The 27,738-nt window shown below is 44.6% G+C and overlaps 1 non-coding gene across 1 annotated transcript in view; it reads left to right on the forward strand.

Moving 5' to 3' along the window:
* LOC119165677 (uncharacterized) overlaps positions 1-25,835 on the forward strand; it is a 44,224-nt gene extending 18,389 nt beyond the window's left edge. The window contains exons 4-5 of the transcript XR_012885384.1: positions 1,954-2,037; positions 25,586-25,835. This is a non-coding gene — a transcript (uncharacterized LOC119165677). The remainder of the gene's footprint in view (positions 1-1,953; positions 2,038-25,585) is intronic.
* The last annotated feature ends 1,903 nt before the right edge of the window (positions 25,836-27,738 follow it).

Genomic DNA, 27,738 nt, shown 5'->3' on the forward strand with positions numbered 1-27,738 from the left:
AGTAATAAAGTGTTTTGTCACAGCAAAACAACAATCAGGTGTCACACAGTGCGAATTAGCCGCATACGATTGTTAGCTCTCATGGCCGTTTCAATATTGGTATCAATACCAAAATTGATGTGGCACAGCATGACAATATGGCGAGCGTAAGTGACTAGTCATATCATAAACATTATGACATGTGTGTCATGAATGTCATGATTATTTACATTTCATGGCCTTGCTGCTCTTGTGGTGATTTTGCCCACACGACATATTGGAAAACTGGCAAGGTGTGGCATGACTGCAAGGCGAATACAAGTGACAGACCCTAACGAGAAAATCATGACATGCATGTCATGTAGGTTAGTTGTAACTACATGCGACGCTCATGGTGCGCTCACGGTTATTTCGCTAGCTCACATATACGAAATTTGGTATTACGGGACGTGAGTGCATGACAAATGTGAATGACATGTCCTAATATGATAATCATAAAATGTAAGTCACGTACAGCATAACAATAACTGCGCCTTGTAACGTTGTGCTGATCTCAAAGTGATATATGAGGCTTCCTTATTCGTGCTTCACATATCATTGATTCGCACTGCGCGTGTGATCTGCCAATTTTTTGACAGCAAACGCTGTATATGGCTAGAAAAAAATGTTCCTGCTTGATTTCACGTTCCTGCGTGATTTATTATTAGCATTACCTTGCTTGTTAGCATCTGGAAACCCTGACGGCCTCGTAGTTATGTGGGTTGCCTCACCGACACGCAGTGAGTCTTTTGCACATTCGTCAAAAAAAATTATGCAGTAGTGGACTCTACACAAACATAATCTGCTGTAGGCATTCTAGGATAGTTTCACTCATATTCGATGTTACACCAGAGACGTTCGTTCTAGTGCGGGAATACTAAGGCGTACATAGTGAACCGGTTATTGACTGGAAATTTAGACGATGCGCATGAAACCTATTAAATAATTCATTGTGTTCTTTCGATCGAATTGAAGCTTATGAGTCATTCATTTTTTACACTTCGGGTGCTAAAACACAGCAACTGATCATGCGACATCTTTTTACATAACACTCGACCCACTTGTGGGACAAACACGAATATTATTTCAAACATTCGATGTAATATACAGTGATCTATATCATAATCATAATCATCAACATCATCATCTATATGCCCGTAATTATCATCATCTTCATCAACCTGAATATATCTACTGCAGGACAAATGCCGCTCCCATGTTACGCCAGTCAACTCGATCCTATCCTTGCTGCTGCCATTTTATACCCACAAACTTCGAAATCTCATCTGCCCATCTAAATTTCTGTCTTCTCCTAGCCCACTTGCCTCCTCTGGGAATCCAGTTAATTACCCTTAATGACCAGCGGTTATCCTGTCTACACGCTACATGCCCGGCCTATGTCCTTTTCTTCTTCTTGATTTCAACTATGATATCCTTCACTCCGGTTTGTTCCCTAATCCACTCTGCTCTCTTTTTGTCTCTTGTGGTTACACCTTCCATTTTCTTTTCCATTGCCAGCTGCATCGTCCTCAATTTAAGCTGAACCCTCTTTCTAAGTCTCCCGGTTGCTGCTCCGTAGCTAAGTAATAGCAAGATTCAGCTGTTACATAACTACCTCTTCAGGGATAGTGGCAATCTACCTGTCAAAATTTCAGAGTTCTTGCCAAACGTGCTCAACCCCGTTCTTATTCCATATCATGACTACGCAAATAATCACATGAAATTATTCTTAAGCCCATGTTCTCAGATTTGAAAGCACGTTAAAGAACCCCTGGTGGTAAATATTTACGGAGCCCTCCACACTTGCATCTCTTATAATCATTGGGCAGTTAAACCCAACATATCAATAACCACACAAAAATGGGCATGAAAACCTCGCGGTGGGGTATTATGTGCAAGAGTTTTCATTATCTTTCATCTTCATTTCTGAAACAGGTGGATATTTGATATATACAATCCACTTCAATTATACATCAAAGTACTGCGCTATTATAAGAAAGGAAAATCACACAAAAGAAGGTAAGTAATCACCGAAGCACAATATTCAAACCAGAGTGTTTATTTGGTGCTTGTTGAAGAAATCTGGTGCTTGTTGAAAAAAAATGAGAAACACTTCGACCCACAAGACAAATATATGAGCAGTATTGCATCGACAAAAACATGATATGTGGACGAAAGTGCTTTAGATAGCTCTCCTGAACATTGAGCTTGCATACTTTACAGAGAAAGCTATTATGAGATTCAACTTAGGTCACGCGCAACGCCGTAGTTTTCCGCCGCCACCGCCGGTGTCCATAGCCCTGTCATACGAAAAAAAGAAAAAAAAACAGTACCACGGACACAGCAGCACTTGAACCCCGATCTGATGCGCATCAGCCAGTATTCTACCACTGAGCCACGCTGGTGCTTTGGACTTGCTCGCAAACTTGCCTTAGGTAGGCTTGATGTCAGTAAAGGAATATTGGTTAATATGAGTGAACATCGTGACATATGGACGGAGTGCATGATGATGACTGGTGCGAAGCATCAGTTATTCCGTCCACACTTCCGTCCGTTCGTTCATTCTTGCTTCCGTCGGTCCGTGCGCGCGTCCTTCCGTATGTGCGTCCGTCTGCGTGTCCTTCTGTCCCTCCGTGCCTCCATCCATTCTTCCAGCCTCCCATGCGTCCGTGCACTCGTCACCTGTGCGTCTGTCTGTGCATCCGTCTGTCTGGGCGTGCGTCCATCTATGCGTCCATCCATTCGTCCGTGCGTCCATCTGTGCATCTGTCTGTCGGTCCAACCGTGCGTCTTTCCAACCGTGCGTCTGTCCATCCGTCCGTGCATGTAGTGAGCACTCTATGTACCGCCATTTTGCATGGTTTCATAATAAATTCATCATAGAGAAGTGCCGCCATCCAGCTGTCATTCCTAGGACTAAACGAGAGGTGGCATGGCTAGGCTAGATGAGCGACACGTCCAAACGTCATAATCATAACATGCATTTCATGTAAATCATTACTACATGCTACGCTCATAGCACGCTCGCGGCCGCTTCACAAGCTTCGTATATACCAAAGTTGGTATGAGGTGACGTTAATAAATTACGAAGCTAAATAAAACGTGCAAACATGATAATCTTGACATGGAAAACATCTGCGGCATATTTTACCTCCGCTTGCTAACGTTGTGCTGATGTTAAAGTGACCTATCACCCTCACTCATTCCTGCTTCGCATATCATCGATTTCCCCTGTACGTGGGATCTGCCATTTTTCTTTTACAGTTTTGCGAAAACGTGGTTCTTTACCTAATAGATTGACTTGACCGACTGGCCTGACTTCAAATAGCAGCTTCACCAAGCCAATCAGCTCTTGCGAGGAGGAGCCTCGATGCTCGCAAACAGCATTCCAGCGGGATGTATTCGTGACTCCAGCAATTCATGTGGCACCTAGTGGCAATATAACCACCTAGTGGTCAAAAAAGTCAGATTTTTAGTCAGATTACCACCTAGTGGCAATCTCACTGATATTGTAGCCGCCAACAACTCCAATCTTGCTAGTGTGATCTTTTTGATTGGAGCGACTCTACCCTTTGCAATGAATAAATTGGCTTCATTGCTTCCATCGGAGTATTCTGCTACAATGTATGTTGCTGCTCCATATGCCATTGGACTCGCATCGGAGACCACGTGTAGAGTCGATGCTTTCACTTCAGCTTGCCTGTTGTCATAGCATCTGTTAACGGTGAAGTCATCTAAGTGCTGAAGCTCCTCCGACCAGTCCTTCCAAGCTGATCTATGCTGGCTTGGTAACGGGTCATCCCATTTCAGTTTATTCATCCAAATTTTTTGCAGCAATATTTTTGCTCTGACTGAAAATGGTGTCTAAAAACCTAACGGGTCATATAGCTTTGCCGTGTCCTGCAAAACCTGTCTTTTTGAGAGTTGTCTCATGTCCTTGTCATTTCGCCATGTAGTGTCGGGAAAGCTCAACAAGTCGTCTACGAAATTCCATTTCAGTCCCAAAATCTTGATTTGTCCCTCTTTTCTTATCCCTCGATCCAGATCCTCTCCTTCTTCATCAAAGAGTTTTCTTAGCTCGGCGTCATTTGAAATCCATTTTCTTAAATTCATTCCCGCATAGCGAAAAATATCTCGTGCTTCTTTGTATATCTTTGTCGATGTCGAGTATTCGTCGGCTCCTAGTAAAACGTCATCGACGTAGATTCCTTTCCAAAGTTTCGCCACAACTGCAGGATATTTTTCTTCGAATTTATGCAAATGTCGATGAATCGTGCCCGCTGGAAGGAAGCTACTTGGTGTAGTTCCGAAAGTAACCCTCGTCATCCTCCATGTTTTTATCTTCGGGGTTGGCATATCTTCGCTGTGTATTCTTTCCCACCACATGAATCGCAGTGCGTCTCGGTCATTTTCATGTATCTTGGTCTGCAAGAATGCTTTTTCCACGTCGGCTGACATAGCGATCTTGTGATGTCTAAAGTTCATCAGCAAACTTGTGATGTCGGGGTTTATAGGTTTGGCCCCTTTTCCAAGTTGTCATTTAAGGATTCACCTGGATTCTGGCTTGACGATGCGTCAAAGACGATCCGTATTTTTGTCGTTGTTCGGTCCTTCCTAATTACTGCTTGATGCGGCATGTAGTATATAAATTTGTTCTGTATATCGGATCCAGCATCTTCTTCGACGTTTTCTGCTATTTCTTGCTCAAAATACTCTCGAATAGCTTTGTCATAGGCTAGGAGTTCATCTTTACACTTGCATAATTTTTGGTCACCTGGATAAGCTTCTTCTCTGCAATGGTGTTGTTGTCGTCCAATGTCACGTTTTCCTTCCATGGTAGCCGCACTTGGTATCTTACTGCCTTGAACTCCATTGTTTGTCCGACGTAGTCTAGCACATGTTCATCGTTCATCTTTGTTGCTGGTTTCTCCTTGACGCCCATGTTTTCCAAGCCCAGAATCTCTGCAGTTCGTCCACAGTCGTGTCCGACTTGGCACTGACCTTGAGTACCATAACCGTCGATGATTTCATTGGCACACAATGAAGTCCTACAGGACCTTGGACTGTCCATCCCAATATTGTTTCTATTGCCATTACTTTTGGATGAATCTCGCAAATGTGACCAGTGACTACAGTCCAGTAATAATCTGCTCCAATTAATATAGAAGTTTCCATATTTTTTCTTTCCTTGTCCGTCTTCTGGTTGTTATCAGCCAAACAAATTCCCATCGATCTTGCTCTTTCGTGTATTGTCAACGGTGGTGATGGTAGCACGTCATAGGATATAACTTCTATCTCCAGTGCCTCAATCGTGACTGGCTCTGATGTGGGATCCTTCCTCACGCTGACCTCGATGACTTTCATGTCTAATTCCATTTCTCCTCCTCCAAATGACCCTACAGTAATCCTTTCGGATCTTTTTACCTTGCACGCTAGTTTTCTTGACAATCTTTTGAGGATGAATGTCCTCTGACTCCCGTTGTCGAGCAAAACCCGTGCATAGCACCCGCTGTCTTCTCCCTCCGTCCACGAAAAGGCTGTCTGCAGTAGTATGCACTTGTGTTCATCAGACTGCTGTGCGTGCATGTTGCAGGACTTCCTGGTGTCTAACCGATCAGGTTGCGCGCTTTAAGCACTTGCTCAACATCATTACCGCTTTGCTGCTGTGCCGACTTTCCTGCAGGCGTACGTGGTCGACACATGGATGTCGCGTGCCTTCCCTTGCATGTTTTGCAGCGTACGTTAGCGCGGCATATCTTCGCCGTGTGGTGAGGTCTGGTGCATCTGAAGCACCTTCGTTCCCATTGCAAGGCTTCTTTCTTCTGTTGCATACTAATGCTTCTTCTGCAATCTTCCGTGTAGTGTCCAGTCATCTCACAAAAGATGCATTTTTTCATCGAGGTGCTTTGAAGCGCAGATGTTCTAGTCCGGCTCATACTGTGCGGTGACTGGGTAACGTCGTATTTTTCCTCTCGAGTTTCTTCTCTGCTGCGTATATGTTTAAAAACTCCATAATTTCTTTCAAACTGCTCGTGCTGTCTCTTGACGCTGAGTCCGATTCCATAGTTGCTGGTCTGTTGTCACCTTTCTTTAACTCCTTCATCTTCATCTCAATCATCATATCCACCGGTAGCGCAGATTTTACAACAGGAGCTATCACTGTGGCATAACTATCCATTTCCACTCCTAACGACTGCAGTGCTCGTGTGTTCAGTTGCAACTTTTGGAAGAGTTTCTTCAACCCATCTACATCTTTAGGACTCTTCACTGCTTCCAAGTTTGCAAGCTCTTTTATGTAGGTTTCTTTTAAACTATCTTCTCGTCCAAAGGTTTCTTTCAAAAGAGCGACTGCAAGCTCGTAATTCTGATCAGAAAACTGCAAACCTTCTATGAGGGACGCAGCCTCCCCACTGAGAGACGCCAGAAGGTAATTAAATTTTTGATTCTTCGGCATGTTCACTCTGTTATGCACCGATGTCTCGAACTGATGCCAAAACCTTGGTCATGCTGTTTTTTTCCCATCAAACTTGATCATCTCAAGACGTGGCAACTTAACAAGCTCTTGCGTCTCCGAGATTTGGTTAGTACCTTGCACTGAACTCGCCTGTTCTGTGACTATTCTCGTAGTCAGTTGCGTCGCTTGTTCTAACTCGCGTAATCGCTCCTCTATTTTTGTCGTTGCTGCGACGACCTTCATCTCATAATGCAAAACTCTTTCAAATTCCGCCTCCGCGTCGTCTTCTTCTATGAACGGTTCAATCTGTTCGTTAACTTCTCTTAGCGTCTGTGACACGCTCTTCATCTGGTTTAGAGGCGTCATAAGTTGCGCTCGATCGGCGTCTTCTTCTATCTTCTTATCAATTTCGCTCGTAAGCGTCGTCACATTTGCTCGAAGCGTCTTCCGCTTCTTCGATAGGACCTCTTTATTCATGCCTAAAACGTGTTGAAAGAGCTCTTGCCTTTTTATGTGCGTCTCCAACAGTCGTAGGTCGTGGTCCTTCTCTCGACGGTTCGTCCTTGAGCCAGACACCGCTGCTTCGTTCTTCAACCCGTTGTTGTGAATGGGGTTGAAGTCTATGCGTCTGCCTTCATATCCTCCTGGTCACGACACCATGACCCTTAGGCTGCGTACTTAGGTCCAAAAAGTACAAGTAGCAGTCGTATACGGTAGGAGCATGGCAGGATGGTGCCGCCTGTGAAGGAAAAACGAACAGCCAAGCAGATTTCATCTTTGCAGGTGAAGCACCAGCTTTAACTTGTTAACACGAAGCTGTTCAAAATTATTGTATCCAGTGACTGCACATTGCTGCGGCTCCCAAAGTATTATTTTATTTTTTATTTGTAGATACTGCAATCCCACATGAGGGATTATAGCAGGGTGGGAAGTACAATCATAAATATTCCTAGGTGAACAAGAACAAAAATACGGAAGCAAAGTACAGTTCTCGGAATTACAAAAAAATGGAAAAACTGATATACAAAATTCACGGATACGTGTTCAACCATGGCGACAAAATACAATTCAAAATGTACAGGATAATTAATATTCCAGAAACAGAGTCACATACGCAAGGATTGGAAAAAACACGGGTGATAATTCTACACAATTTCAAATATATACACATATATACATACATATACATACACACATATGCACACATATATATTATGCAGTTAAACTGAAGGCAAACTTTTCAAGTAATGGCTGTAAAACAACGTCATTAGTTAGGTTGTTCCATTCCCCGACTGTTCTCGGGAAAAATGAATACGTGAAGCAGTTATTGCGTGTTTGAAAGGGCATAATGGAGAGGTTATGGCGATGCCTTGTCGGATACCCAGAGGAGAAAGACAATAATTTGCTAGTGTCTATCTTATAGTCCTTCTTAATTAGTTGATATAAAAAATTTGAGACGAGAAATTCGGTTTCTTTCAGTTATTGGTGGAAGATTAGCTCTCGCTAGCAGTGCACTAACAGATGTGCGACCATAACTGTTGTATATAAAACGGGCTGCCTTTCTTTGTATTTTTTCAATCTTCTTTTTATTATACAACGTAAAAGGATCCCATATAACGACTGCATAATCTAGAATGGGTAGAACTGTTGATTTGTACGCCAGCAAGTGCACAGTGGGAGTGGAGTGCTTGAGAACTCTCCTAAGAAATGAAAGTCTTGTGTTAGCACAAGCTGCAACATAATCGATATGTTTATTCCACGTCAAGTTGTTTGTAATGTAAACCCCTAGATACTTGTAATACTGCACCTCAGCAAGGTATATATTGGTACAGCAATATTGGAACAAGAGGGGCTCTTTTTTGTGTGAAATGCGCATAAATACGGTTTTTTCAAAGTTTATGGGCATCTACCAACTGTCGCACCAAGATTTAACTTTTTGAAATGCGACATTTAACTTTATTTGGTCATTAGAATTTTTTACCTCGGAGTAAATAACGCAGTCGTCTGCATAGAGTTTTATGTTAACGGGTATGTCATTCACAATGTCATTGATATATAAAAGAAAAAGAAGCGGTCCAAGTACCGAACCCTGGGGAACGCCAGATTCCACAGAAACCCTCTCAGAGCATTTATCTTTAAATACAACAGTATGTATGTAAACAAGTTTAGCAGAGACGCGGTGCGCCATGTGCGACCACTTCAAGAACGCCGCTCGCTCTTGAAGGACCATCAGTGTCGACTAAAAACAGATGCTCTGCGTCAACAAACCGGCTCCTCTTCTACAAAGCAGCGTGGACAATCGGTGCGGACTAAAAAGAGATGCTCTGCGTTAACAACCCGCTCCTCTTCTACAAACCAGCGTGAACTGCAATAACACTGTAGAAAACTCAATATTTGTGTCAGTGACAGTGGAGGTAATAACCTCCCTGAATCCTCCATGCTGCAACTCCGCAGCGCCCTCTTATGTTCATTTGAGTTGCGAATACCTCGTACATTGAGGATGTCCTTGCGCTCCAACGGTGTGACAATTCATAAATGTCTGAGTAGGAAAAAGTGCGCCCCATTTGAATGGCATAAAGACGGCTGCTTTTCACGCCCTCGCTGTTCAGAATTAGTTCAAGGCCGCTCAAGTAACCACCACGTGTGGGCGCCTCGATAAGCTGGACTCTGTCCACCTGCGGCTTGCTCATCGGAACACCAACCAGCGGACTGGGATTTCATTTCATTTTATTACCTTAAAGACCCCATTGAAGGGGTATTACATAAGGGGTGGGTACATATATGAAAACGTGAAAGCCTTTTTTTTACAATGCAAGGTAATTTGTTACGGTGTTCAAAAAGGTGGTAGGACAGGTTATGGCGGTGATTTCATTAGAAAGGCCGTTCCAGTCCGTAGCTGCACGAAAAAAGAATGAAAACGAAAAAGTGACGGTGCGCTTACGCGGCCGCTCAACTTGATGCGGCTGACCAGTGTGATGGGAGATGCGTGCCGGAGGAAGAATGTATGGTGGCCTGCCGAGCGAGCTGTAAAAAAACTTGTGAAAAAGGGAGAGACTAGAAATGCGGCGACGAGATGCAAGCAATGATAGGCCAGATTCTGTTTTCAGTGGTGACATGCTGACGTCGTAAGAGTACGTAGAATGAATAAATCGTGTGGCTCGATTTTGAAGTGACTCGAGTTGATTGATCAGATATGCTTGATGCGGGCTCCAAATGGCTGATGCGTATTCTATCTTCGTCCTTACGAAAGATTGATAAGCTAGTAATTAGACATTATTAGAAGCGTGACGCAAATGGCGTTTTAAGAACCAGAGTGTTTTGTTAGCAGATGCAATGATGTTCGTAATGTGCATTGCCCAGGTTAAATCGCTACAAATGGTTACTCCGAGATATTTATAGGAATGAACTAATTCGAGGTTTGTGTCAGCGATTTGGTACGGGAATACTATCGGATTTCGACGGCGGTGAAAGGAAACAGTTTTACATTTGTTAGGGTTGACTTCCATTAGCCAAAGGTTACACCATTCCTGTAAGCTTAGTAACTCAGTTTGAAGAGACGTGTTATCCGAAACGTTGTTTATTTCATGATAAATAACGCAGTCGGATCTGCGGAACTTCATGAGAGAGAATTTACTGAAGACCTTTAGTCAAACAGCTTCTCGCGCCGTCTCCCTTCTGTCACCTAGCCTTCAGGCGTGGCCTTACGTGACATAATCAGGAAAGAACTCACGTCATTCACAGACTCAGCGCGAGTACCGTCACCTGCACCCAGCCCGCCGACGTATGCGCTAGTTGGGGCCACGCCTCCTTGCAACGTAAACTCTACGTTGCTGCTGCCATCGTTCACGTCGATTGCTGCTGCACTGTGGATGCCACAGTCATATATTGCGAATTTGCCGCAGGCACCAGCATGACGAACGTCGGGATTACGACATGCGCGAACAGGATTTTTCCAGCATTGACTTTTCTGCCCAGCTCCATTTGTGTCCCAGCAGCGACCTCCGTTTCCGCCCTCATCGACTGAGGCGCGGAATTGTTACCGTTCAGGTCGACGTCAATCGTCTTGGCGCTATCGTGGCTTCTTCTCTCCACTTCGCCCTGCCTCGTTTACCACTGACAACCGATCGGAAAAAATAAGTGATGCAGTTTTTGGAGGAAAAAATGTACGTGATATTAGGACCGATATTCCTTTAGTACGCCCGTTCCATATGATTTCTGTCGTAGTGGAAGGTGCCCTCGTAGATTTGTTGCTGGACACCGGTGCGAAGTTTTCTGTGATTAGCTATGATTTGCGTAAATGCCTCAAGAAAGTCATAATGCCTTTTAATGAACCCACTTCAGTCTCAGTACAGGTGAAGACCATTCCTTCTCCCGCTCTTTGTACTGCCCGCGTTTTAAGTGCTGACATCCTCCAGTACATTAAGTTTACTGTGTTCACCCGGTGCTCTCACCAAGTAATTTTTGGGTGGTACATTCTGTCTTCTTGTTCGACCGCAGTATGTTCTGGAGCACGTGTGTACACCTTACCAATACAAACTCTATGCTCGACGAAAACATCCACGAGCCACGTCACCTGTTCGTTCCGGAAGATTTCGAACTAAGGCCATGTCAAGCGCAAATTGTCACCCTAACATCTAAAGACATTGATCATTGTGACGTCTTGGTGTCGTCTTCGCCCAATAGTGTTACTAAAGGCATAGCTCTTGCGTCAGTTGTCGTGTGCTTTCATAATGGCTCTGCGTTCGTCATTGTCATGAAGGCTACGACAAAAATTCTCTTTCCACTAGGCCCCACAGTAGCATACGCTGTCGCTGCCGAGCCTATAAGCACCGCACCGTTTAAGCCTGTCTCCAACAAAGCCCCCCCCCCCCCCCTACAATACTTGTGAGCCTGGATCTTCTTCCCCCTTCACATCACTCATCAGTGATCCCCTAATGGCTACGCAGGCGCAGCATGTGCTTACGTTGCTAACAAAACACGCTGATTATTTTGAAACCTGTTTTTCGACTCTGGGCTAGACAACAACTGCAATGCATCGAATTCAGACAGAAGGAATATTTAATGTGCCTCCATACCACGGGTCTCTCGCAGAGCGAAAAACCATCGATGAAAACATCGCTGACATCCTGCGACGAGAGGTCGTTCATCCACCAACTAGTCCATGGTAATCACGCGTTGTTTGGCACAAAAAACGATGTCGCCATGCACTTTTGCGTCAATCACCCGTGAGGACTTCGACTCTATGGCACGTATTCATGACGCCCTCGGCACTTCAGACTCTTGGATGAAGTCGTAATAGGCTCGCCGGCATAGGTCAGCAGCTCAACACCAAGAAAAGCCGTTTGACAAGAAAATCTATCCAGGTTCCTGGTCATGTCGTGCGCAGGGAGAGAATTGACCCTGACATCGACAAGATTTCTGCCATCCTTCACTTTCCGCCCCTCAGAAGACCAAAGGATTTGTGAAGAATTCTTGGACTAGCATACTATTCTCGTCGTTTTCTACGAAACTTTGCTTTCATAACTGCGCCACTACACAAGCTACTTGCTCGGGATGTCTTATTTTGGTCCAAAGAATATCAATCGGCGTTTCAGAAGTTGAATGAAGCACTGACGCCAGAGCTTGTACTCTGCCATTTCGATGAGACCGCCGTGACCCTTATGCATACATGCGCCAGCAGCTGCAGTATAGGCACTGTTCTTCTGCAACGCTATGGCTCTTCACGTGGGAGAGCCGTAGCATATGCTACCAGAGTGCTCACCACTGCTGAGAAGTGTATGATCACTGAGGAGAAGTGTCTTACTGTAGTTTGTTCAGTACAGATGTTCCGTCCTTATCTGTGGAGCCGTCAATTGACTATCATAACGGGACCACCGTGCGTTTTGCTGATTTTTTCATTGATGAACCTGTCTGGATGCTGGAGTCACTAGATGTTATGCCTGCAACCTTATTGATAAATTTGGCAAAGTACAGTCTGAAAAATAAATCCCAAAATAATGTGCGAATATATATAAATCTCGCAAAAGACACAGAGACGCCAATGCTCTTTCGCCTTGCCCACAGCACCACCCGACACTTCCGCTACAGTTCCCAACGAGACCATTTTCGACGTCACTTCCAGTTTAGTTGCCTTGCTCGCCTCACAGGACCAGCTGCCCGCCAGTGACGCACATTCGTTCAGGTATCGCCAGCTGGCTGACCCGTGCGGTCTACGCAAGATAGACCACTTTTCTAGAGCTTCACTTACACCCAACTCATGGCTTCATCGTCAACGTGACCTATTTAATCTGGAGAATATTATATTATATTGTCCGATTTATGATTGTGATGGTCAACGCTGGGTATTACTTCTAACACGCGCTCTCCGACATCATGTGGTTAATGGCTTTCAAGACGATGCGACGTCTGGCAACTTCAGCTTTCGCAAAACCTACGACCGCATTCGAAGCCGATTTTACTCGTCTATCTTGACACCAGCAGAGCGAGGCACGTAGGTTTTTGCTTTCCAAGCCAGAATTGCAAATTCCTGACTTTCAGTTCATTTCATTTCATTTTATTACCTTAAAAGCCCAACATGAGCATTACATAAGGGGTGGGTTTACATATGTTCATTATACAATAGTTGGATATAATATGTGTATAAGCATTATTAAACACAGTACGAGTAATATGGGTACATGATTCTGCAATATATACAAGAAGTTGGAATGATGACAATGACATGCAGTAGTTTTTATTCTGCAAAATGATCGAATATTTTTTGTATGAATGTGGGTGTGCTGGTTAGCGGTATTTTCGTGGGGCAGGCTGTTCCAGTCCGTGGCTGTGCGGAAAAAGAAAGAACCTGAAAAAGTTGCAGTATGAGTACGGGAGTGGCCCACTTGGTTCAATTGCCGAGTTCGATGTGACGTTCGGCCAGCGGGAATAATGTACACTAGTTGATTAGGCGAACACTGATATAACTTATGAAAAATAAATAGGAATGATACACGGCGATAAGTAGCAAGTGTCGGTAGTCCTAATTCATTTCGCAAAGACGACATGTTGACATGATATGAATACTGAGAATGTATGAACCTTGTAGCACGGTTTTGTACAGATTCGAGAGCATTGATTAACTATGTTTGTTGGGGGCTCCATACTGCGCGTGCGTATTCAAGCTTAGGGCGGATTATGGCTTGATAGGCTAGTAATTCTACATAATTTGGAGCTTGTTTTAGGTGGCGTTTAAAGAAACCGAGTGCCTCATTAGAAGATGAGTTGACCTTAGTAATATGTGCGTTCCAAGACAAATCATTAGTTATGGTACCAAGATATTTGTAAGAGGACGCAGCTTCTAATGGTATGTTATTGATTGCGTATAAATAAGCCAGAGGGTTACGTCGGCGGGAGAAGGTCACAAATTTGCATTTATTTGGGTTTAGTGTCATTAGCCAGCAACGAAACCATTGTTGCAGACGGTTAATATTTTCCTGAAATGAATTTTGGTGAGAAGTATTAATAATTGTTTTGTAAATAACACAATCATCCGCAAACATGTGAATATTACAGGTTACATGAGCAGCCAGAACGTTAATATATATTAGGAAGAGAAGAGGCCCGAGAACACATCCTTGTGGAACTCCGGAAGTTACTTGTAGGGGATCAGATGAGCTGTTGTTAATAAAGACAAACTGTGAGCGGTTATGAAGGAATGCTTCGATCCATCGTAAGACATTGGGTTCTACATTACCCAAAGACAGTTTTAGTAGCAATCGTTGATGTGGTACCTAATCGAATGCTTTCGCGAAGCCTAAACATATGGTGTCTGTCTGTAGGTTAGTATCTAGATTAGTGTGAAGATCATGTAGAAACGCTGCCAATTGGGTTTCGCAGGAAAAATCTTTCCGAAATTCATGCTGTGAAGCATGAAAAAAGCTATTCGAGTCTAAGAATTTCATGATTTCTGTATAAATGACATGTTCCATGATTTTGCGGGGTACGCTTGTTAACGAGATGTGGCGATAGTTAAGCGGGGAGGTCTTATTTCCTGATTTATAGATTGCAACAACCTTTCCATCCGTCCAATCATCGGGTATGATGCCAGTGAAAAGTGACCGGGAGAACAATAGACACAAAGAAAGAGCACTGATATCTTTAGTATTTTTTATCACTTTTGAGTTTGTTTTATCGACACCAGCTGAAGATGACAGTTTATGATTGTCAATTAAGAACAAAATACCATCGACATGGAAATTTATCGCTGGCATGGCATTAGATGTGCTTGTAGCGGTAGAAGGACGCGGTAAGTTAGCTTCTTTGGAGAAGACTGATGCAAAAGCTGCATTGAAACTGTTAGCCCTCTCCACCTCATCAATCGTTTCACCGTTATTGTTGACTAGTGTGTTGCTGTTAATATCTTGAGGGTTAACCACCTGGATGAATTTTCTTGGATTGTTGACCAGCATCTTGGGTAGATTTTCGTGAAAGAATGATTCTTTCGCCTCGCGGACAGCTGATAAATATGCACGTTCCGCTGTGTAATATCCATTTCATGCGCATCCGTTTGTGCTGCCTTTTGCTGCTCGGTATAAACGTTTCTTTTTGTTATGCAGCTTTGTTCGAGAATTGGTCAATCATGGATTTTCTGGCTGCTTTCGAAATATTATTTTTGGAATGAACCTGTCCGCTAGGCTGTTTGTTTTTTCTTTAAACCTTTGCCAATTTGTATGGATAGAATGTTCATTAAGAGATGTTTCAATTAAAGCAAAAAATTCACGCAAGTTATCACGAATAGCTTCGTAGTTCGCTTGCTAAAAAGATGTATAGTTTTTTTAACTTTAAAGCGTGGAACTGCCACAAAGTTGAAGGATGCATGAATAACCTTATGGTCACTAATTTCCTGGAGGTAGGTGATCGACGATAATCTGTCAGGTTGATTTGTTAGTATTAAATCTAATACGTTAGCTGTATATTATGTAATACACGTTGGTTGGAATACAAGTTGAGTAAGATTAAAGTAAAGACAAACATCAAGAAAATGTTTCGCTTGTGTATGATGTACTAAGTGGGGAGCTAAATTGTGCCAGTTGATATCTGGAAAATTGAAGTCTCCGAAAAGGAAAAGGTCAGCCTTGGGGTGCTTAGATGTTATATCACAGAGTACATTGTTTAGCTCAGCGGCAAAATCTTGGATACCACGAAGGGGTCTGTAGCAATCGCCCACAAGTACTGATTGTGGAGCGGCGTGACAAAGAATGAAAAGTAGTTCTAAGTTGGACCTGATACTAAGAACGGAGCATGATAATTGCTGACTGACAGCTATAAGTACGCCACCTCCCCGTGAATCCGTACGATCAGCACGACACACATTGAAATCAGGCAAATCAGCCAGAACTTCCGAGTATGAAATGTGGTTCCAAGCCAAGTTTCGGTGAGAACTAACATGTTCCTTTTAGATTTTAGTACAAGGTTGGACACTTCTTTGTGTTTTGAAATGAAGCTGCGTATGTTAGTGAAGATTACTGAGATAGGAAGACGTGACTCGCCTGTTACTTTCGGACAACAGTTTATTTTTGTCTTGTTAAGTTGTTGCTATGCTTCTTTTACCGTCTTAGAAGCGTCGTCATATATGTAGCGCTTTGGGCCCATAAATAGTGTTATTAAACGCCGAGAATAGGGCGCAGATTTCTGTTTAGCGAAGGCAAAAGGGTGTTTACGGGCCTTCCGAACCGCTGGTGAAAAATCTTCGGCAACACTAAAGTCAGTGCCTTTGAAGTTACGCCCCTTTGAAAAGACAGCTTCTTTCCTTTTATGGGACACAAATTTAACCATAATTAGGCGCTTGCGATTACAGGAATATCGACCAATTCTATGTGCGCGCTCGATTTTATTAGGCTCAAGTCGTACACTGAGGTAGTCGGAGCAGTGATTTGTGATAATTTTTTCGGAATTCGATGAAGGCTCTGATGCAGATGGATCTGGAAGGCCGTAAAAAAACCAAATTATTTTGCCTAGACCGGTTCACAGCATCGTCTACACGCACTTCCAGTTTATGGATCAGCTGCGCCGTACGTTCGCTGTCTGTTCGTATGGATTGAATGTCGGCTTGCAAAAATAATACACTTTATTAATTACCCTTTAGGTGCGTCACTCACACCATTGACTTACTAAATGTCATGCAGCTTAGGTCTGTCAATAATGATGCATTTTCATTGAGCTACAAGAAACTTTTTCTGCAAATTTCTAAAGTTATCAAATATATATTCCGCAAAGCACTCAGAAGCTAACACAAAAGATTGAATGACTTCTTGAAAGGGCAGTAAACAACCATGAGGTCTAGAAACTGTTGTAGAGACAAATGTGTTCACCCTTGCAATAAAAACAAGCTGCCGCTATAATTTAGCACATACGTGTTATCATAAGCAAACTACTGGGGTTAGAAAACGGTTTTAGCTGGTTTCGAATTTTCGTGTGGCTTAGCCAACTATCACTCTCACAGAGAGGAGAAGGCGTAGCCCATCGTCGTTACTGGTATAGACAAATGAACAAGCTGCCTTCTACGACAAATCACCGATCGGCAACTATGTGCCACTGCGCGTGGAAGGAGGATGGGTTAAGGATAAGAAGGGAGCATCGTTTTCATGAATTAAGGCTCTGCGCGGTGAGCGGGGCTGTAATATACGGAGAACGTGATCAACGCGCTCTACTATACGAATCGCCGAGCTTCTTTGGCGGGATTAAAAATTGTAGGAGCCTGTTGCTGGTCTTTTAAGGACAGTCACGTACCGTGGTCGTAAGAACTCTGGCTGGCTAAGAAATATCAAAAACTGCTCAATTTTTTCGTTGGCTAGCAATCGCAGTCACCTCACGCTGTTAAAAGGAGTCATCCCGAGGACCTTTCACACAATGGCTCAGTTGATTCCCGGCTAGTCACGGCCGTCAGCGGCTTGAGCAGCTGCGCTGTCTATAGTCAGGTGACAATTGTACTGTAGAGTGCGGATGTAGAGTGTCTTCCGTAGGGTCGTTTCATCGATGAGAAATTTTTTGGTGCTCTTTAGTGGTTTTCACAACATACTCCTGGACAGGTACTGACTGTTCCGTCATGCGAGATCTGTGTGACGGATGTTTGTCCAGCCGAATGTTTGTAAGACACTTGACTTCAACTGGAGGTGAAACGTTCTTAAAAGTTATCAAAGTTTTATGAAGGACTATGTCCGAGTCACTGAAGTTATTGTAAACAAAAGCTTAAAAGTAGTTCTCCTGGTGTAAAAATGAGTCAATGAATATTGGAGCTAGGCGTAAACCTAAGCATACACCACTACTTTGCAAAAACAGGTCGCCATTCTATTGTCAGAGTGACATGAATTCGGCTTCCGGTGTTGGCACATCGTTCTCAAACGGTATGGCGACATGTATGTTTATGTATTCTTAGACCCTCAGAAGTAGCTCATCTTTTGCTATTGAATAATACAAGTCTAAGAACAGTGCCTCAAAAGTTGACCTGCTCTGCTTTGAAAACAAGTTAACGACTTTTCCCCTACCGGATATATGTGTGGCGCTTACTCAATTTTCTTTAGCGGCTCGTCAATTTTATGAAAACAAAAAAGTCACACCTTTGCCGCAAAGGCGAAGCAATGAATGTGATAGCAACAATTTGAAAGGTCACGCGCAGAATCGAAAGCAAATAAAAACGTGCCCCGGGTTTCTCACGCACAAATTACGCACTAAACATACTCACAGGTACGGATGCACGCGAATCCTTACTTGGTTACTTCGCTGAGTCTGAAAAACACGTGCTTTTTGCAAACGGAGACGGCAATCATTGCAGTGACATTTGTGCACCCGGCGACTACCGCAGAATTGTTCCCCGTAAAGCCCGAGGCCAGACAAGGCATACGATCATCCCCTTCTCGCCCCCGTGAGATAACGGCGCGCGAGAGAGCATTACTCTCTTTCTCTAAGCCGGACGAAATACGCGTTGGAGATTGCGCGATGTGGCAACGTGCACTCTTTGGGCCATCTTTCTGGTAATGCCGAAAACACAGTAGTGGAAAGGGGTAGATATAAACAGCTTGGCCTTTGAACGCTGAAGAGCGTTCTCCGGGGTGGCTCCGTGGTTAACGCCTCGCTTTCACGACGCAAAGGTCCCACGTTTGATTCCGCGCGTTTTTTTATTCTTTGCTTGCGTTTTCATATATATATATATATATATAAATAAATATATATATATATATATATATATATATATATATATATATATATATATATATATATATATATATATATATATATATATATTGTCACGTGATGACAGAACGACCACAACGTCTGTTCACAGGAGCAGCACTGGACGTCGAGCCGAACCGAACGTTAGAGCACGAGCACACCAACCGTCCTCTTCTTCTTTCACACCATGGCACATACTCGCATTGGCATGGCTAAACCTCGTTCCATGCCTGTGGCATTACCCCCCCCCCCCTTCAAAAAAAAGTACCACCCCGATGACCAATTCCGATTAAAAGTTAAAGTAATCGCGTACACCCACAAAGGCGCATGATGAAGAGAGAGAGATAAATAGAGAGAAAAGGCAGGGAGGTTGACCAAGCTTGGCTCGGTTGGCTACCCTACACTCGGGGTGGGGGAAAAGGAGAATAATAGAACGGAAAGAGATAGAAAAGACAAGGAATAAGAAAGAGAAGCATGAATAGCCAGTTCGAGACTACACAGCACGGTCTCGCACAGTTCTTTCACAAGCGGTCGTGAAGTCTGGTGGTCCTTAAAAAGTACAAGAGGGCTTTGGTGGCTTTGCGCGTATGGGAAGCCGTTGGTCAAGGTCCCAGGATCTTCTCTTCTGCAAGCGGCCGTGAATCAAGCTGATAGAGCTTGGCTTCCATAATATGTCGTTCGGTCTGGTATGCTGGGCAATGAGAAAGAATGTGTTCAAGCGTTTCCTCGCAGGCGCATATGTTGCATGCCAAAGTGCTCGCCATTCCAAGAAGACGAGAGTAAGAATTCGTAAATGCCACGCCTAACCTCATGCGACACAGTAAAGTTTCAGCGCATCGTGGGAGCCCGGATGGCAAACGAAGTTGCAAGTTTGGGTCGATCGAATACAGGTGCGTGTTGGAGAAACCCGGCGTATTCCATTGTAGGAGAGATATACGGTGAGCAATTGATTGTAGTAGCCTTGCAGCGTCTGTTCTCAAGAGTGGTATGGGCGTGCGCTGGTCTTGGTCATGAGCCGATCGAGCAGCTTCATCCGCGCGGTCATATTCGACGTATCCGCAATGACTCGGCAACCACTGAAATACGATATCGTGACCTTCCGTGAGCGCTTCGTGGCTGTCGTGCCTTATCTGGTATACTGAAGCCGTGTCAAGTGGCTCGGGGGTAGTGTGGCTTCATCCGTGACACATGAACAATGTCGGCCAGCTGGGAACATCGAGATCACCGAGCTGTGTCAAGCAGGATTTCGTAGTTGACATCTGTGAGGCGCCGTAGTACTCTATAAGGACCGAAGTAGCGATGAAGTAACTTTTCCGAGCAGCCCCTTTAGCGAACGGGGATGCACAGCCACACCAAATGACTGGGTTGGTAAATCACATGGTGATGACGGGAGTTGTACCTGTGCGAGTCGATGCGTTGTTGTTTTCGGATCCGCTCGAGTGCAAGCTGGCGGGCCGCGTCGGCGAGCCGGATAAAGTCGTTCGCATCAGTAGGAATATTGGTCATTCCAGGCAAGAGCATGGCATCCAGCATCGTAATTGCTTCTCGACCGTGAAGCAACCGGAAGGGAGTGAAACCCGTAGTCTCTTGAACCGCAGTGTTGTAAGCGAACGTTACGTATGGCAAAATTTCGTCCCAGTTTTTGTGATCACGGTCGACGTACATAGATAGCATGTCAGCGAGCGTCTTGTTTATTCTCTCCGTCAGACCATTGGTTTGTGGATGGTATGCGGTCGTTTTGCGATGAGCTGTTCCACTAAGTCTCGTGACGTCTTGCATCAATTGGGCTGTAAAGGCCGTTCCACGGTCATTGATAAGAACTGTTGGCACTCAATGGCGGAGGACGATATTGTTGATGAAAAAATGCGCAAAATGATTGGCGGTGCCTCGATGTAGGGCTTTCGTTTCGCAGTACCTCGTTAAATAGTCAGTAGCGACTACGATGCGGCGATTGCCATCATGTGACTTCGGGAAGGGCAACAGCAAGTCCATGCCGATTCGTTCAAATGGTTGTGACGGGGGTGCAACAGGCTGCAATAAACCAGCAGAGCGCACAGGTGGGGCTTTACGGCGCTGGCAATGATTGCACGTTTTAACGTAATGCTTGACATCCTGAGTGAGCTTTGGCCAGTAGTAGCGAGTCCGAATCCGGGCAAGGGTATGTGCGAATCCTAGGTGGCCGGAGGAAGGCTCGTCGTGGCAGGCAGATAAAATGTCAGCACGTAGCCCTGGTGAAACGATGAGGAGGTATTCAGTCGCATAAGGTTCGAAGTTCATTTTGTAGACGATGTTGTTGCGGAGACAAAATGACCCTGAACGTTGTGACGGGGGTCATTTTACCATTCTTTGTTTAATTCGTACAAAGTGTTTTTTACTGCTTGCTGCATTGTTATCGCACTTGACTTATTCTCTAACGGAGGTCCCCCCGACAGTTCTCTAACTTCGGGACCTCCTCTGTACTGTAGAATTTGGTTCATGTAAATGTATGCATTCCTGAAATAAAGTTTGATTTGATTTGATTTGAACGTGCGAATGCCGTTGGTGGACTCGATCTGTGACCTTGAAGGTATTTGATAAGTTGTCGGATCTCTGAATCATTCCACTGTTGTTGGGCCAAGTCAGATTCACTGACTGCACAAAGAAAATGGTCATCGGTATCATCTTCACTCGATGTCGTCGCGAGGGGCGCGCGCGAAAGGCAATCAGCATCAGTGTGCCTGCCGCCCGACTTGTAGACGACTGTAACCTCAAAATCTTGAAGGTGCAAGCACCACCTCGCGAGGCGCCCTGAAGGGTCCTTGAGATTCGCCAGCCAACAGAGGGCATGATGGTCCGTTACTACTCTGAATGGACGGCCATACAGATACGGTCAGAACATTGTTATCGCCCAAATAACAGCAAGAGATTCCTTCTCCGTGGTTGAGTAGTTAGTTTCCGCAGATGACAGAATGCGACTAGCATAAGCGATGGGACGTTCAGTAATGTCTTGCCAATGGACGAGCACTGCACCAAGACCGATGTTGCTTGCGTCAGTGTGAAGTTCAATGGCGGTATCTTCATCAAAGTGCCCTAGTAAGGGTTCACTCTGAAGGCACTGTTGAAGCTTGGAAAAAGCGGCTCTCTGCTCTGGACCCCACACAAAAGGAGTATCCTCCTTCGTTAAACGGGTAACGAATTTAGCGATATTGGCAAAGCTCTGGAAAAGCGCCTGTAGTAGGCGCAGAGACCCAAAAACCTGCGCAAATCCCCTTTTTTCGAAGGTGGAGGAAATGCAGCAACGACCATGGCCATTTCTGGGTCTGGTCCAATGCCATCGTGACTGATAAGGTGGCCGAGGAACTTTAGTTCTTCGTAGCCGAAATGACACTTCTCCGGTTTCAGCGATAGGCCTGCGGATCGAATAGGGACGAAGACGGACTGGAGTCGTAAATGTTGCTCAAATGCTTTGGAAAAAACAACGACATCGTCTAAATACACGAGGCAGGATTCCCACTTCAGACCGGACAGGACGGTGTCCATCATCCTTTGGAACGTTGCCGGTGCAGAGCACAATCCAAATGGTAACACTTTGAATTCGTAGAGGTCATCGGGAGTTATGAATGCTGTTTTTTCCCTGTTGCGTTCATCGACCTCGATCTGCCAGTAGCCGCTGCGTGAATCCATTGATGAAAAATATCGGCCATGTTGAAGTCGATCCAGTGAATCATCTATGTGTGGGAGAGGGTAGACATCTCTCTTGGTCACTTTGTTGAGCTTCCCGTAATCGACGCAAAATCGAAGAGTGTCGTCTTTATTTTTAACAAGTACGACAGGTGACGCCCATGGACTGTTCGAGGGTTGGATGACGTCGTCGCTGAGCATCTGTTTCACTTGAAAACGTATTGCCTCTTCTTCTATTTGCGACACGCGGTAGGCGTGCAGTCGTACAGGCCGTTCAGTAGAGTCCGTTATAATGTGGTGCTTCACGGTTGGGGTCTGCTTGATTTTGAAGGTGGACGCAAAGAAATCACTATACGTACGTAAAATCATGCGTATCTGCTGCTGCTGCGAAGAGAATAGCTGGCAATTCACGTCAACTGTACTGGCTAATGCAGTGTAACCTTCGGCAGCAGTGGTGATTGGAGCGATAGTGGAACATTCTTCGTCATCGATGACTTCAAAGCTCGCGATCGCCGTTCGCTTTGCAAGTGTTGGTACTGGCTGCCGAAATTCGTGATCAGAAGCTGAGTCCTCCGATGTTTCAGTTGGACGATAGCACGCGCGACACAAATCTGCCGAGCCAAGAGCACCGATAGGTTAAGTTCCGCGATGCCACTACTCTTGTTGTCACAGTCGCTCTCCACAGCTACCAACATACTGGCTCGCGGCGGAAGTGCGATGGTGTCGTCAGCAATTCGAAGTGTTGTGGTCTGCGCAACTGCATCTCTTCGTAGGGCTGTATGGTCGTTCCATAACGTTATGAGCAGGTCGCGAAGGTTAATAATGGCTTCATGCTCGCGGAGAAAATCCATTCCGAGAATCAGGTTCTGGGAACATTCGCGCAATACAACGAAGGAAACAATGTACGTCGACTCACGATTACGGAGGCGGGCAGTGCACATTCCCAGCGGTGTCAATAGGTGACCTCCCGCAGTCCGAAGGTTGGTTCTATGTCCCCAAGGTGTCATTACCTTTCTTAGCTGTGCAGTGAGGTCAGCGCTTATAACAAAATAATCAGCACTCGTATTTACCAGAGCGGTCAGCGGGTGGTTGTCGACAAGGACAGAGATACGAGCAGAGACACGTTTGTTGTCGATGGCACACGTCGGTGAAAGGATGTCGTCGGATGTCGGTAGGCAGATCGTGGGAGGGTCTTGTAAGGGTCGATCAACAGCGGCCTCACCCCCAGAGGTCGCTGTTCTTAGTTTCCCCGGCGCGGGCTTGTGGATCTACTCGATCTTCCTGCAAGGACGTCCGCAAAAGTCGATTGTTGGCCAGGTGACGTGGAACGCCGAGGAGACGGTGAGCGGGATTGGTGACACGGAAGGGTTGAGGATCGTTGGCTTGCCAAGTATGCGGCGTCAGCACGGGGCCGCTCACCATCTCTGGGTCGACGAGCATCCGGACGTAAGCCAGAAAGGCCCATGTGCCTGTATGCGCACTCACGGTAGATGTGACCTGGTTCACCACAGTGATAACATAGAGGCTGGTTGTCGGGAGCACACCATACACCGCGAAAAGCTGCTCTTTCACTCCCCGCATTAGGAGGCGCACCTTCTTCTCTTCCGCAATTGAGGAGTCAGCTCGCCTGAACAGCCGCGACATGTCCTCAACGAACATGGCAACACTCTCGTTCAGACGCTGGTTTTGGGAATTGAGGAGCCGTTCCGCTTGCTCCTTTCGGTCAGAGCTTCGGATCCGCAAGTCGTTGCGAAACTCTGGCCAGGTTGTCATAGTGGCTTCAATGTTTTCGAACCTTGTGCGCACAGGGTCCTCGAGATAAAAGTAGACATACCGAAACTTTCGCTGCTCGTTCCACTCGTTGACGCTGCCGCAACGGTTGTAGTCGTCAAGCCAGTCGTCGACATCCTCGTAAGGCTCACCGTGGAACGGCTTCGGGGTTCGCGGGGCGTCGAAGAACCATGGAGGAGGCAACATTGATGTTTCTTGGGTTTGCTTTCCCGCACTAGTCATTGTACTGCCGAGTTGTGGAAATGGTCCGAATTCAGGAGGTAGACCCAGTTGTCGCCTGCTACGCCGTAGGTCAGCTGGTTCTTCCAAGTCACAACTAGTGTCGGGACCTTGCTGCTGATTGCAGTGCATACAACACTACCCAGCACCTCCACCAGAAAATGTCACGTGATTACAGAACGACCACAACGTCTGTTCACAGGAGCAGCACTGGACGTCGAGCCGAACCGAACGTTAGAGCACGAGCACACCAAACGTCCTCTTCTTTTTTCACACCATGGCACATACTCGCATTGGCATGGCTACACCTGGTTCCTTGCTTGTGGCAATACATATATATATATATATATATATATATATATATATATATATATATACATATATATATATATATATATATATATATATATATATATATATATATATATATATATATATATATATATATATTATGACTTCAGGGCGCAACGTTCGCTGCGAATAACGCAGGTATTTATCCTAAGATGTGTCGCAACTACCATGCAAAATAGTTGCGATAAGGACTGATTGCAGAAAACTCCTACTGTCTTATTGACATAGACAAGCCAGAGGCTAAAGGCGTGGTGGTTGAGCGTTGTCGAAGAACTGGCTTTCACCGCGGTCGCGTGCTACATGTTACTCTCATAGACATTTTCCCATTAAGGGCATACATAGTAGAATTGAATATTACAGTTGATTGCTTTATATTATGAGACAAATACTGATGAAGCCTTCTTTTGTGAATTCCATAATATTTTGACGCAGTTACATGAACCAAAATCACAAAACTCATGCACGTTCGATACAGTGTACCTTCACGCTCATTGAATATTCGTAATTTATTGACAATATGTGGTTCGGCACAACATAGAAAAGTATTTCAAAGCAATTCGTACGTGTTTTAATCAAAGCCACAGGAGAAAATGATAAAATAGATTAAAAGTACCCTCAGTGCGTCTAGTTTCTTACAATGGGCTGCAAGTGTTTCTGTTTTTTTGACACACACTGAGCCAAACTATTGAGTATTATCAATGTTTCTCAGTGCGCTATTAGGCATTGCGATTCACTGTACAGTGTTCCCAGTATCTCAGAGTGAGCGGCAAAGTATTAGGGTGCACTAAAGTGTTTTTGTGCCTCTGAGTTCACTGAAAGTAAGCTAGACGCATTGAAAAGCGATTTCGGTACAAAACTAACCATTAACAATTTGTTTTTTCACAGATGACAGTGGTGCCTGCGAACTATGGGTAAATCACAATTTCTTTGAAGCAGGGCCTGTGATACAAAATTACTGCACAGAAAATTTCAAGAAATATTGCAAACAATACAACGCAACACGTTTTGATATTAAAGACTGCTTTGATACGAGTAAACCCATTTTATTTGGGTGAGTGATGTCGCGCACTCGCGTTTGAGCATGTAGGTCGAACTATTCTTGCAAGTTATCTGAATAAATTTATCTGCTACGCTTTTGTTATGGACTATCTAGAGTTACGATATATATGGGGTTTGCGCACGTTTTCATGCTATTGCTGATAACTTAAGAAAATACATCAATTTATAGCATTTGAAAATTATACTAATCTGCCTCACATGACTAAGAAAATGTCTTAATACTTGGCCCAATTGTTTGAATGGTGATGGTAAATGCGAAGCATTTCTTAGCTAACTTCAGTGAATTTGCTCTATCTATCTATCTATCTATCTATCTATCTATCTATCTATCTATCTATCTATCTATCTATCTATCTATCTATCTATCTATAAGCCGGGATTCGATCCCGCGACCTGCAGGTCAGCAGCCTAGTACCTTAGCTACTAGACTACAGCGGCGGGGCTATCTATCTATCTATCTATCTATCTATCTATCTATCTATCTATCTATCTATCTATCTATCTATCTATCTATCTATCTATCTATCTATCTATCTATAAGCCGGGAGTCGATCCCGCGACCTGCAGGTCAGCAGCCGAGTACCTTAGCCACTAGACTACAGCGGCGGGGCTATCTATCTATCTATCTATCTATCTATCTATCTATCTATCTATCTATCTATCTATCTATCTATCTATCTATCTATCTATCTATCTATCTATCTATCTATCCATCTATCTATCTATCTATCTATCTAAAAATAGCCGCCTTCATTTTTTTGATCTCGTGGCTGTTTAGCAACAAGATTTTTACCAAAATTGGTATGGCATATCATGACTACGACACCATGAATGTCACGATTTGCATGTCATGGTCTCTGTGCTGTGGCGGTAGTTTCATTCAGATGACGTGTTGCAAGAATGGTAAGGTGTTTCTTGGGGAACCTAAATGACAAGGCTTTACGTGGAAATCGTGACATGCATGTCATATAATTTATGACTACACGCCGCGCTCAAGGTGCGCTCACGGCCGTTTCGTAGCTTCACTTACACCAAATTTCGACGAACGTAAATGACACGTCTAAACATGGAATTCATGCCATGTGTGTCATGTAAGTCACAAATATATACTATGTTCCCAGCGCACTCGCGGCCATTCGGATAGCTTCTTTGGACATTCCTACCATTTAAAACATCACTACATGCTAAGCTCTTTGTGTGCTCATGCCCGTTACGCTGGCTTCACATATACGAAATTTGGTATCAGGTGACATAAGTTGAAGCCGAAGGTAAATGATACGTCTAAACATGATAGTGATGATATTCGTCTTATCTAAAACATGACTACACGCTACGCTCATAGCGTGGTCGTGGCCGTTTTGCTAACTGCACATATACCAAATCGCATGCCCAATTGGGATGTAAACGCCAAGGGAGTCGAGGCTAGAAGAGAGGGAGTCATGGTGGTGGTGGTAGTGGTTAGAAGATGAGAAAACGAGATCTTATACTTGCATACACTGCCTGCGTCTATGTTGCGAGGCCAGAGAGGGGGATAGAGTAAGAGAGTAAGACATGCGCATGCGCAATAGGCGTGTTGTGTCGTGGGCAGAGTTGCTGAAAAAAGCGAGAAGGGGAGCGAGCATTGGCTAGCGGACGCTGCGTGCTTCGGCGTTGCGAGGCGAGAGAGGAGGGAGCGTTGCAGAAGAGGATGGAAGGATACATGCATCCCCAGTAAGGGTAGTCACGCCACGCATTGGACTGAGCTCGACCATGAGAAGCTTCGAATTTTATTAACTCATGAGTCATGACACATTGTGTGCACCGACCCAATTGTCTTTAGGCGTGTTCGCTTACTGTAACGCCGTTCGTTTACTTGTTAAAGAAGCAAAACAAGAAGCCTAAAAATTTAATATGGTGGCACTGAAAAAAAAATTGGCAGGTCGCACGTACAGTGGGGCTCGATGATATGCGAAGCTTGAATGAGGAATGCTTATATGTCA

The sequence above is a fragment of the Rhipicephalus microplus genome, chromosome 8 (assembly GCF_043290135.1).
Source record: "Rhipicephalus microplus isolate Deutch F79 chromosome 8, USDA_Rmic, whole genome shotgun sequence".
Taxonomy (NCBI): domain Eukaryota; kingdom Metazoa; phylum Arthropoda; class Arachnida; order Ixodida; family Ixodidae; genus Rhipicephalus; species Rhipicephalus microplus.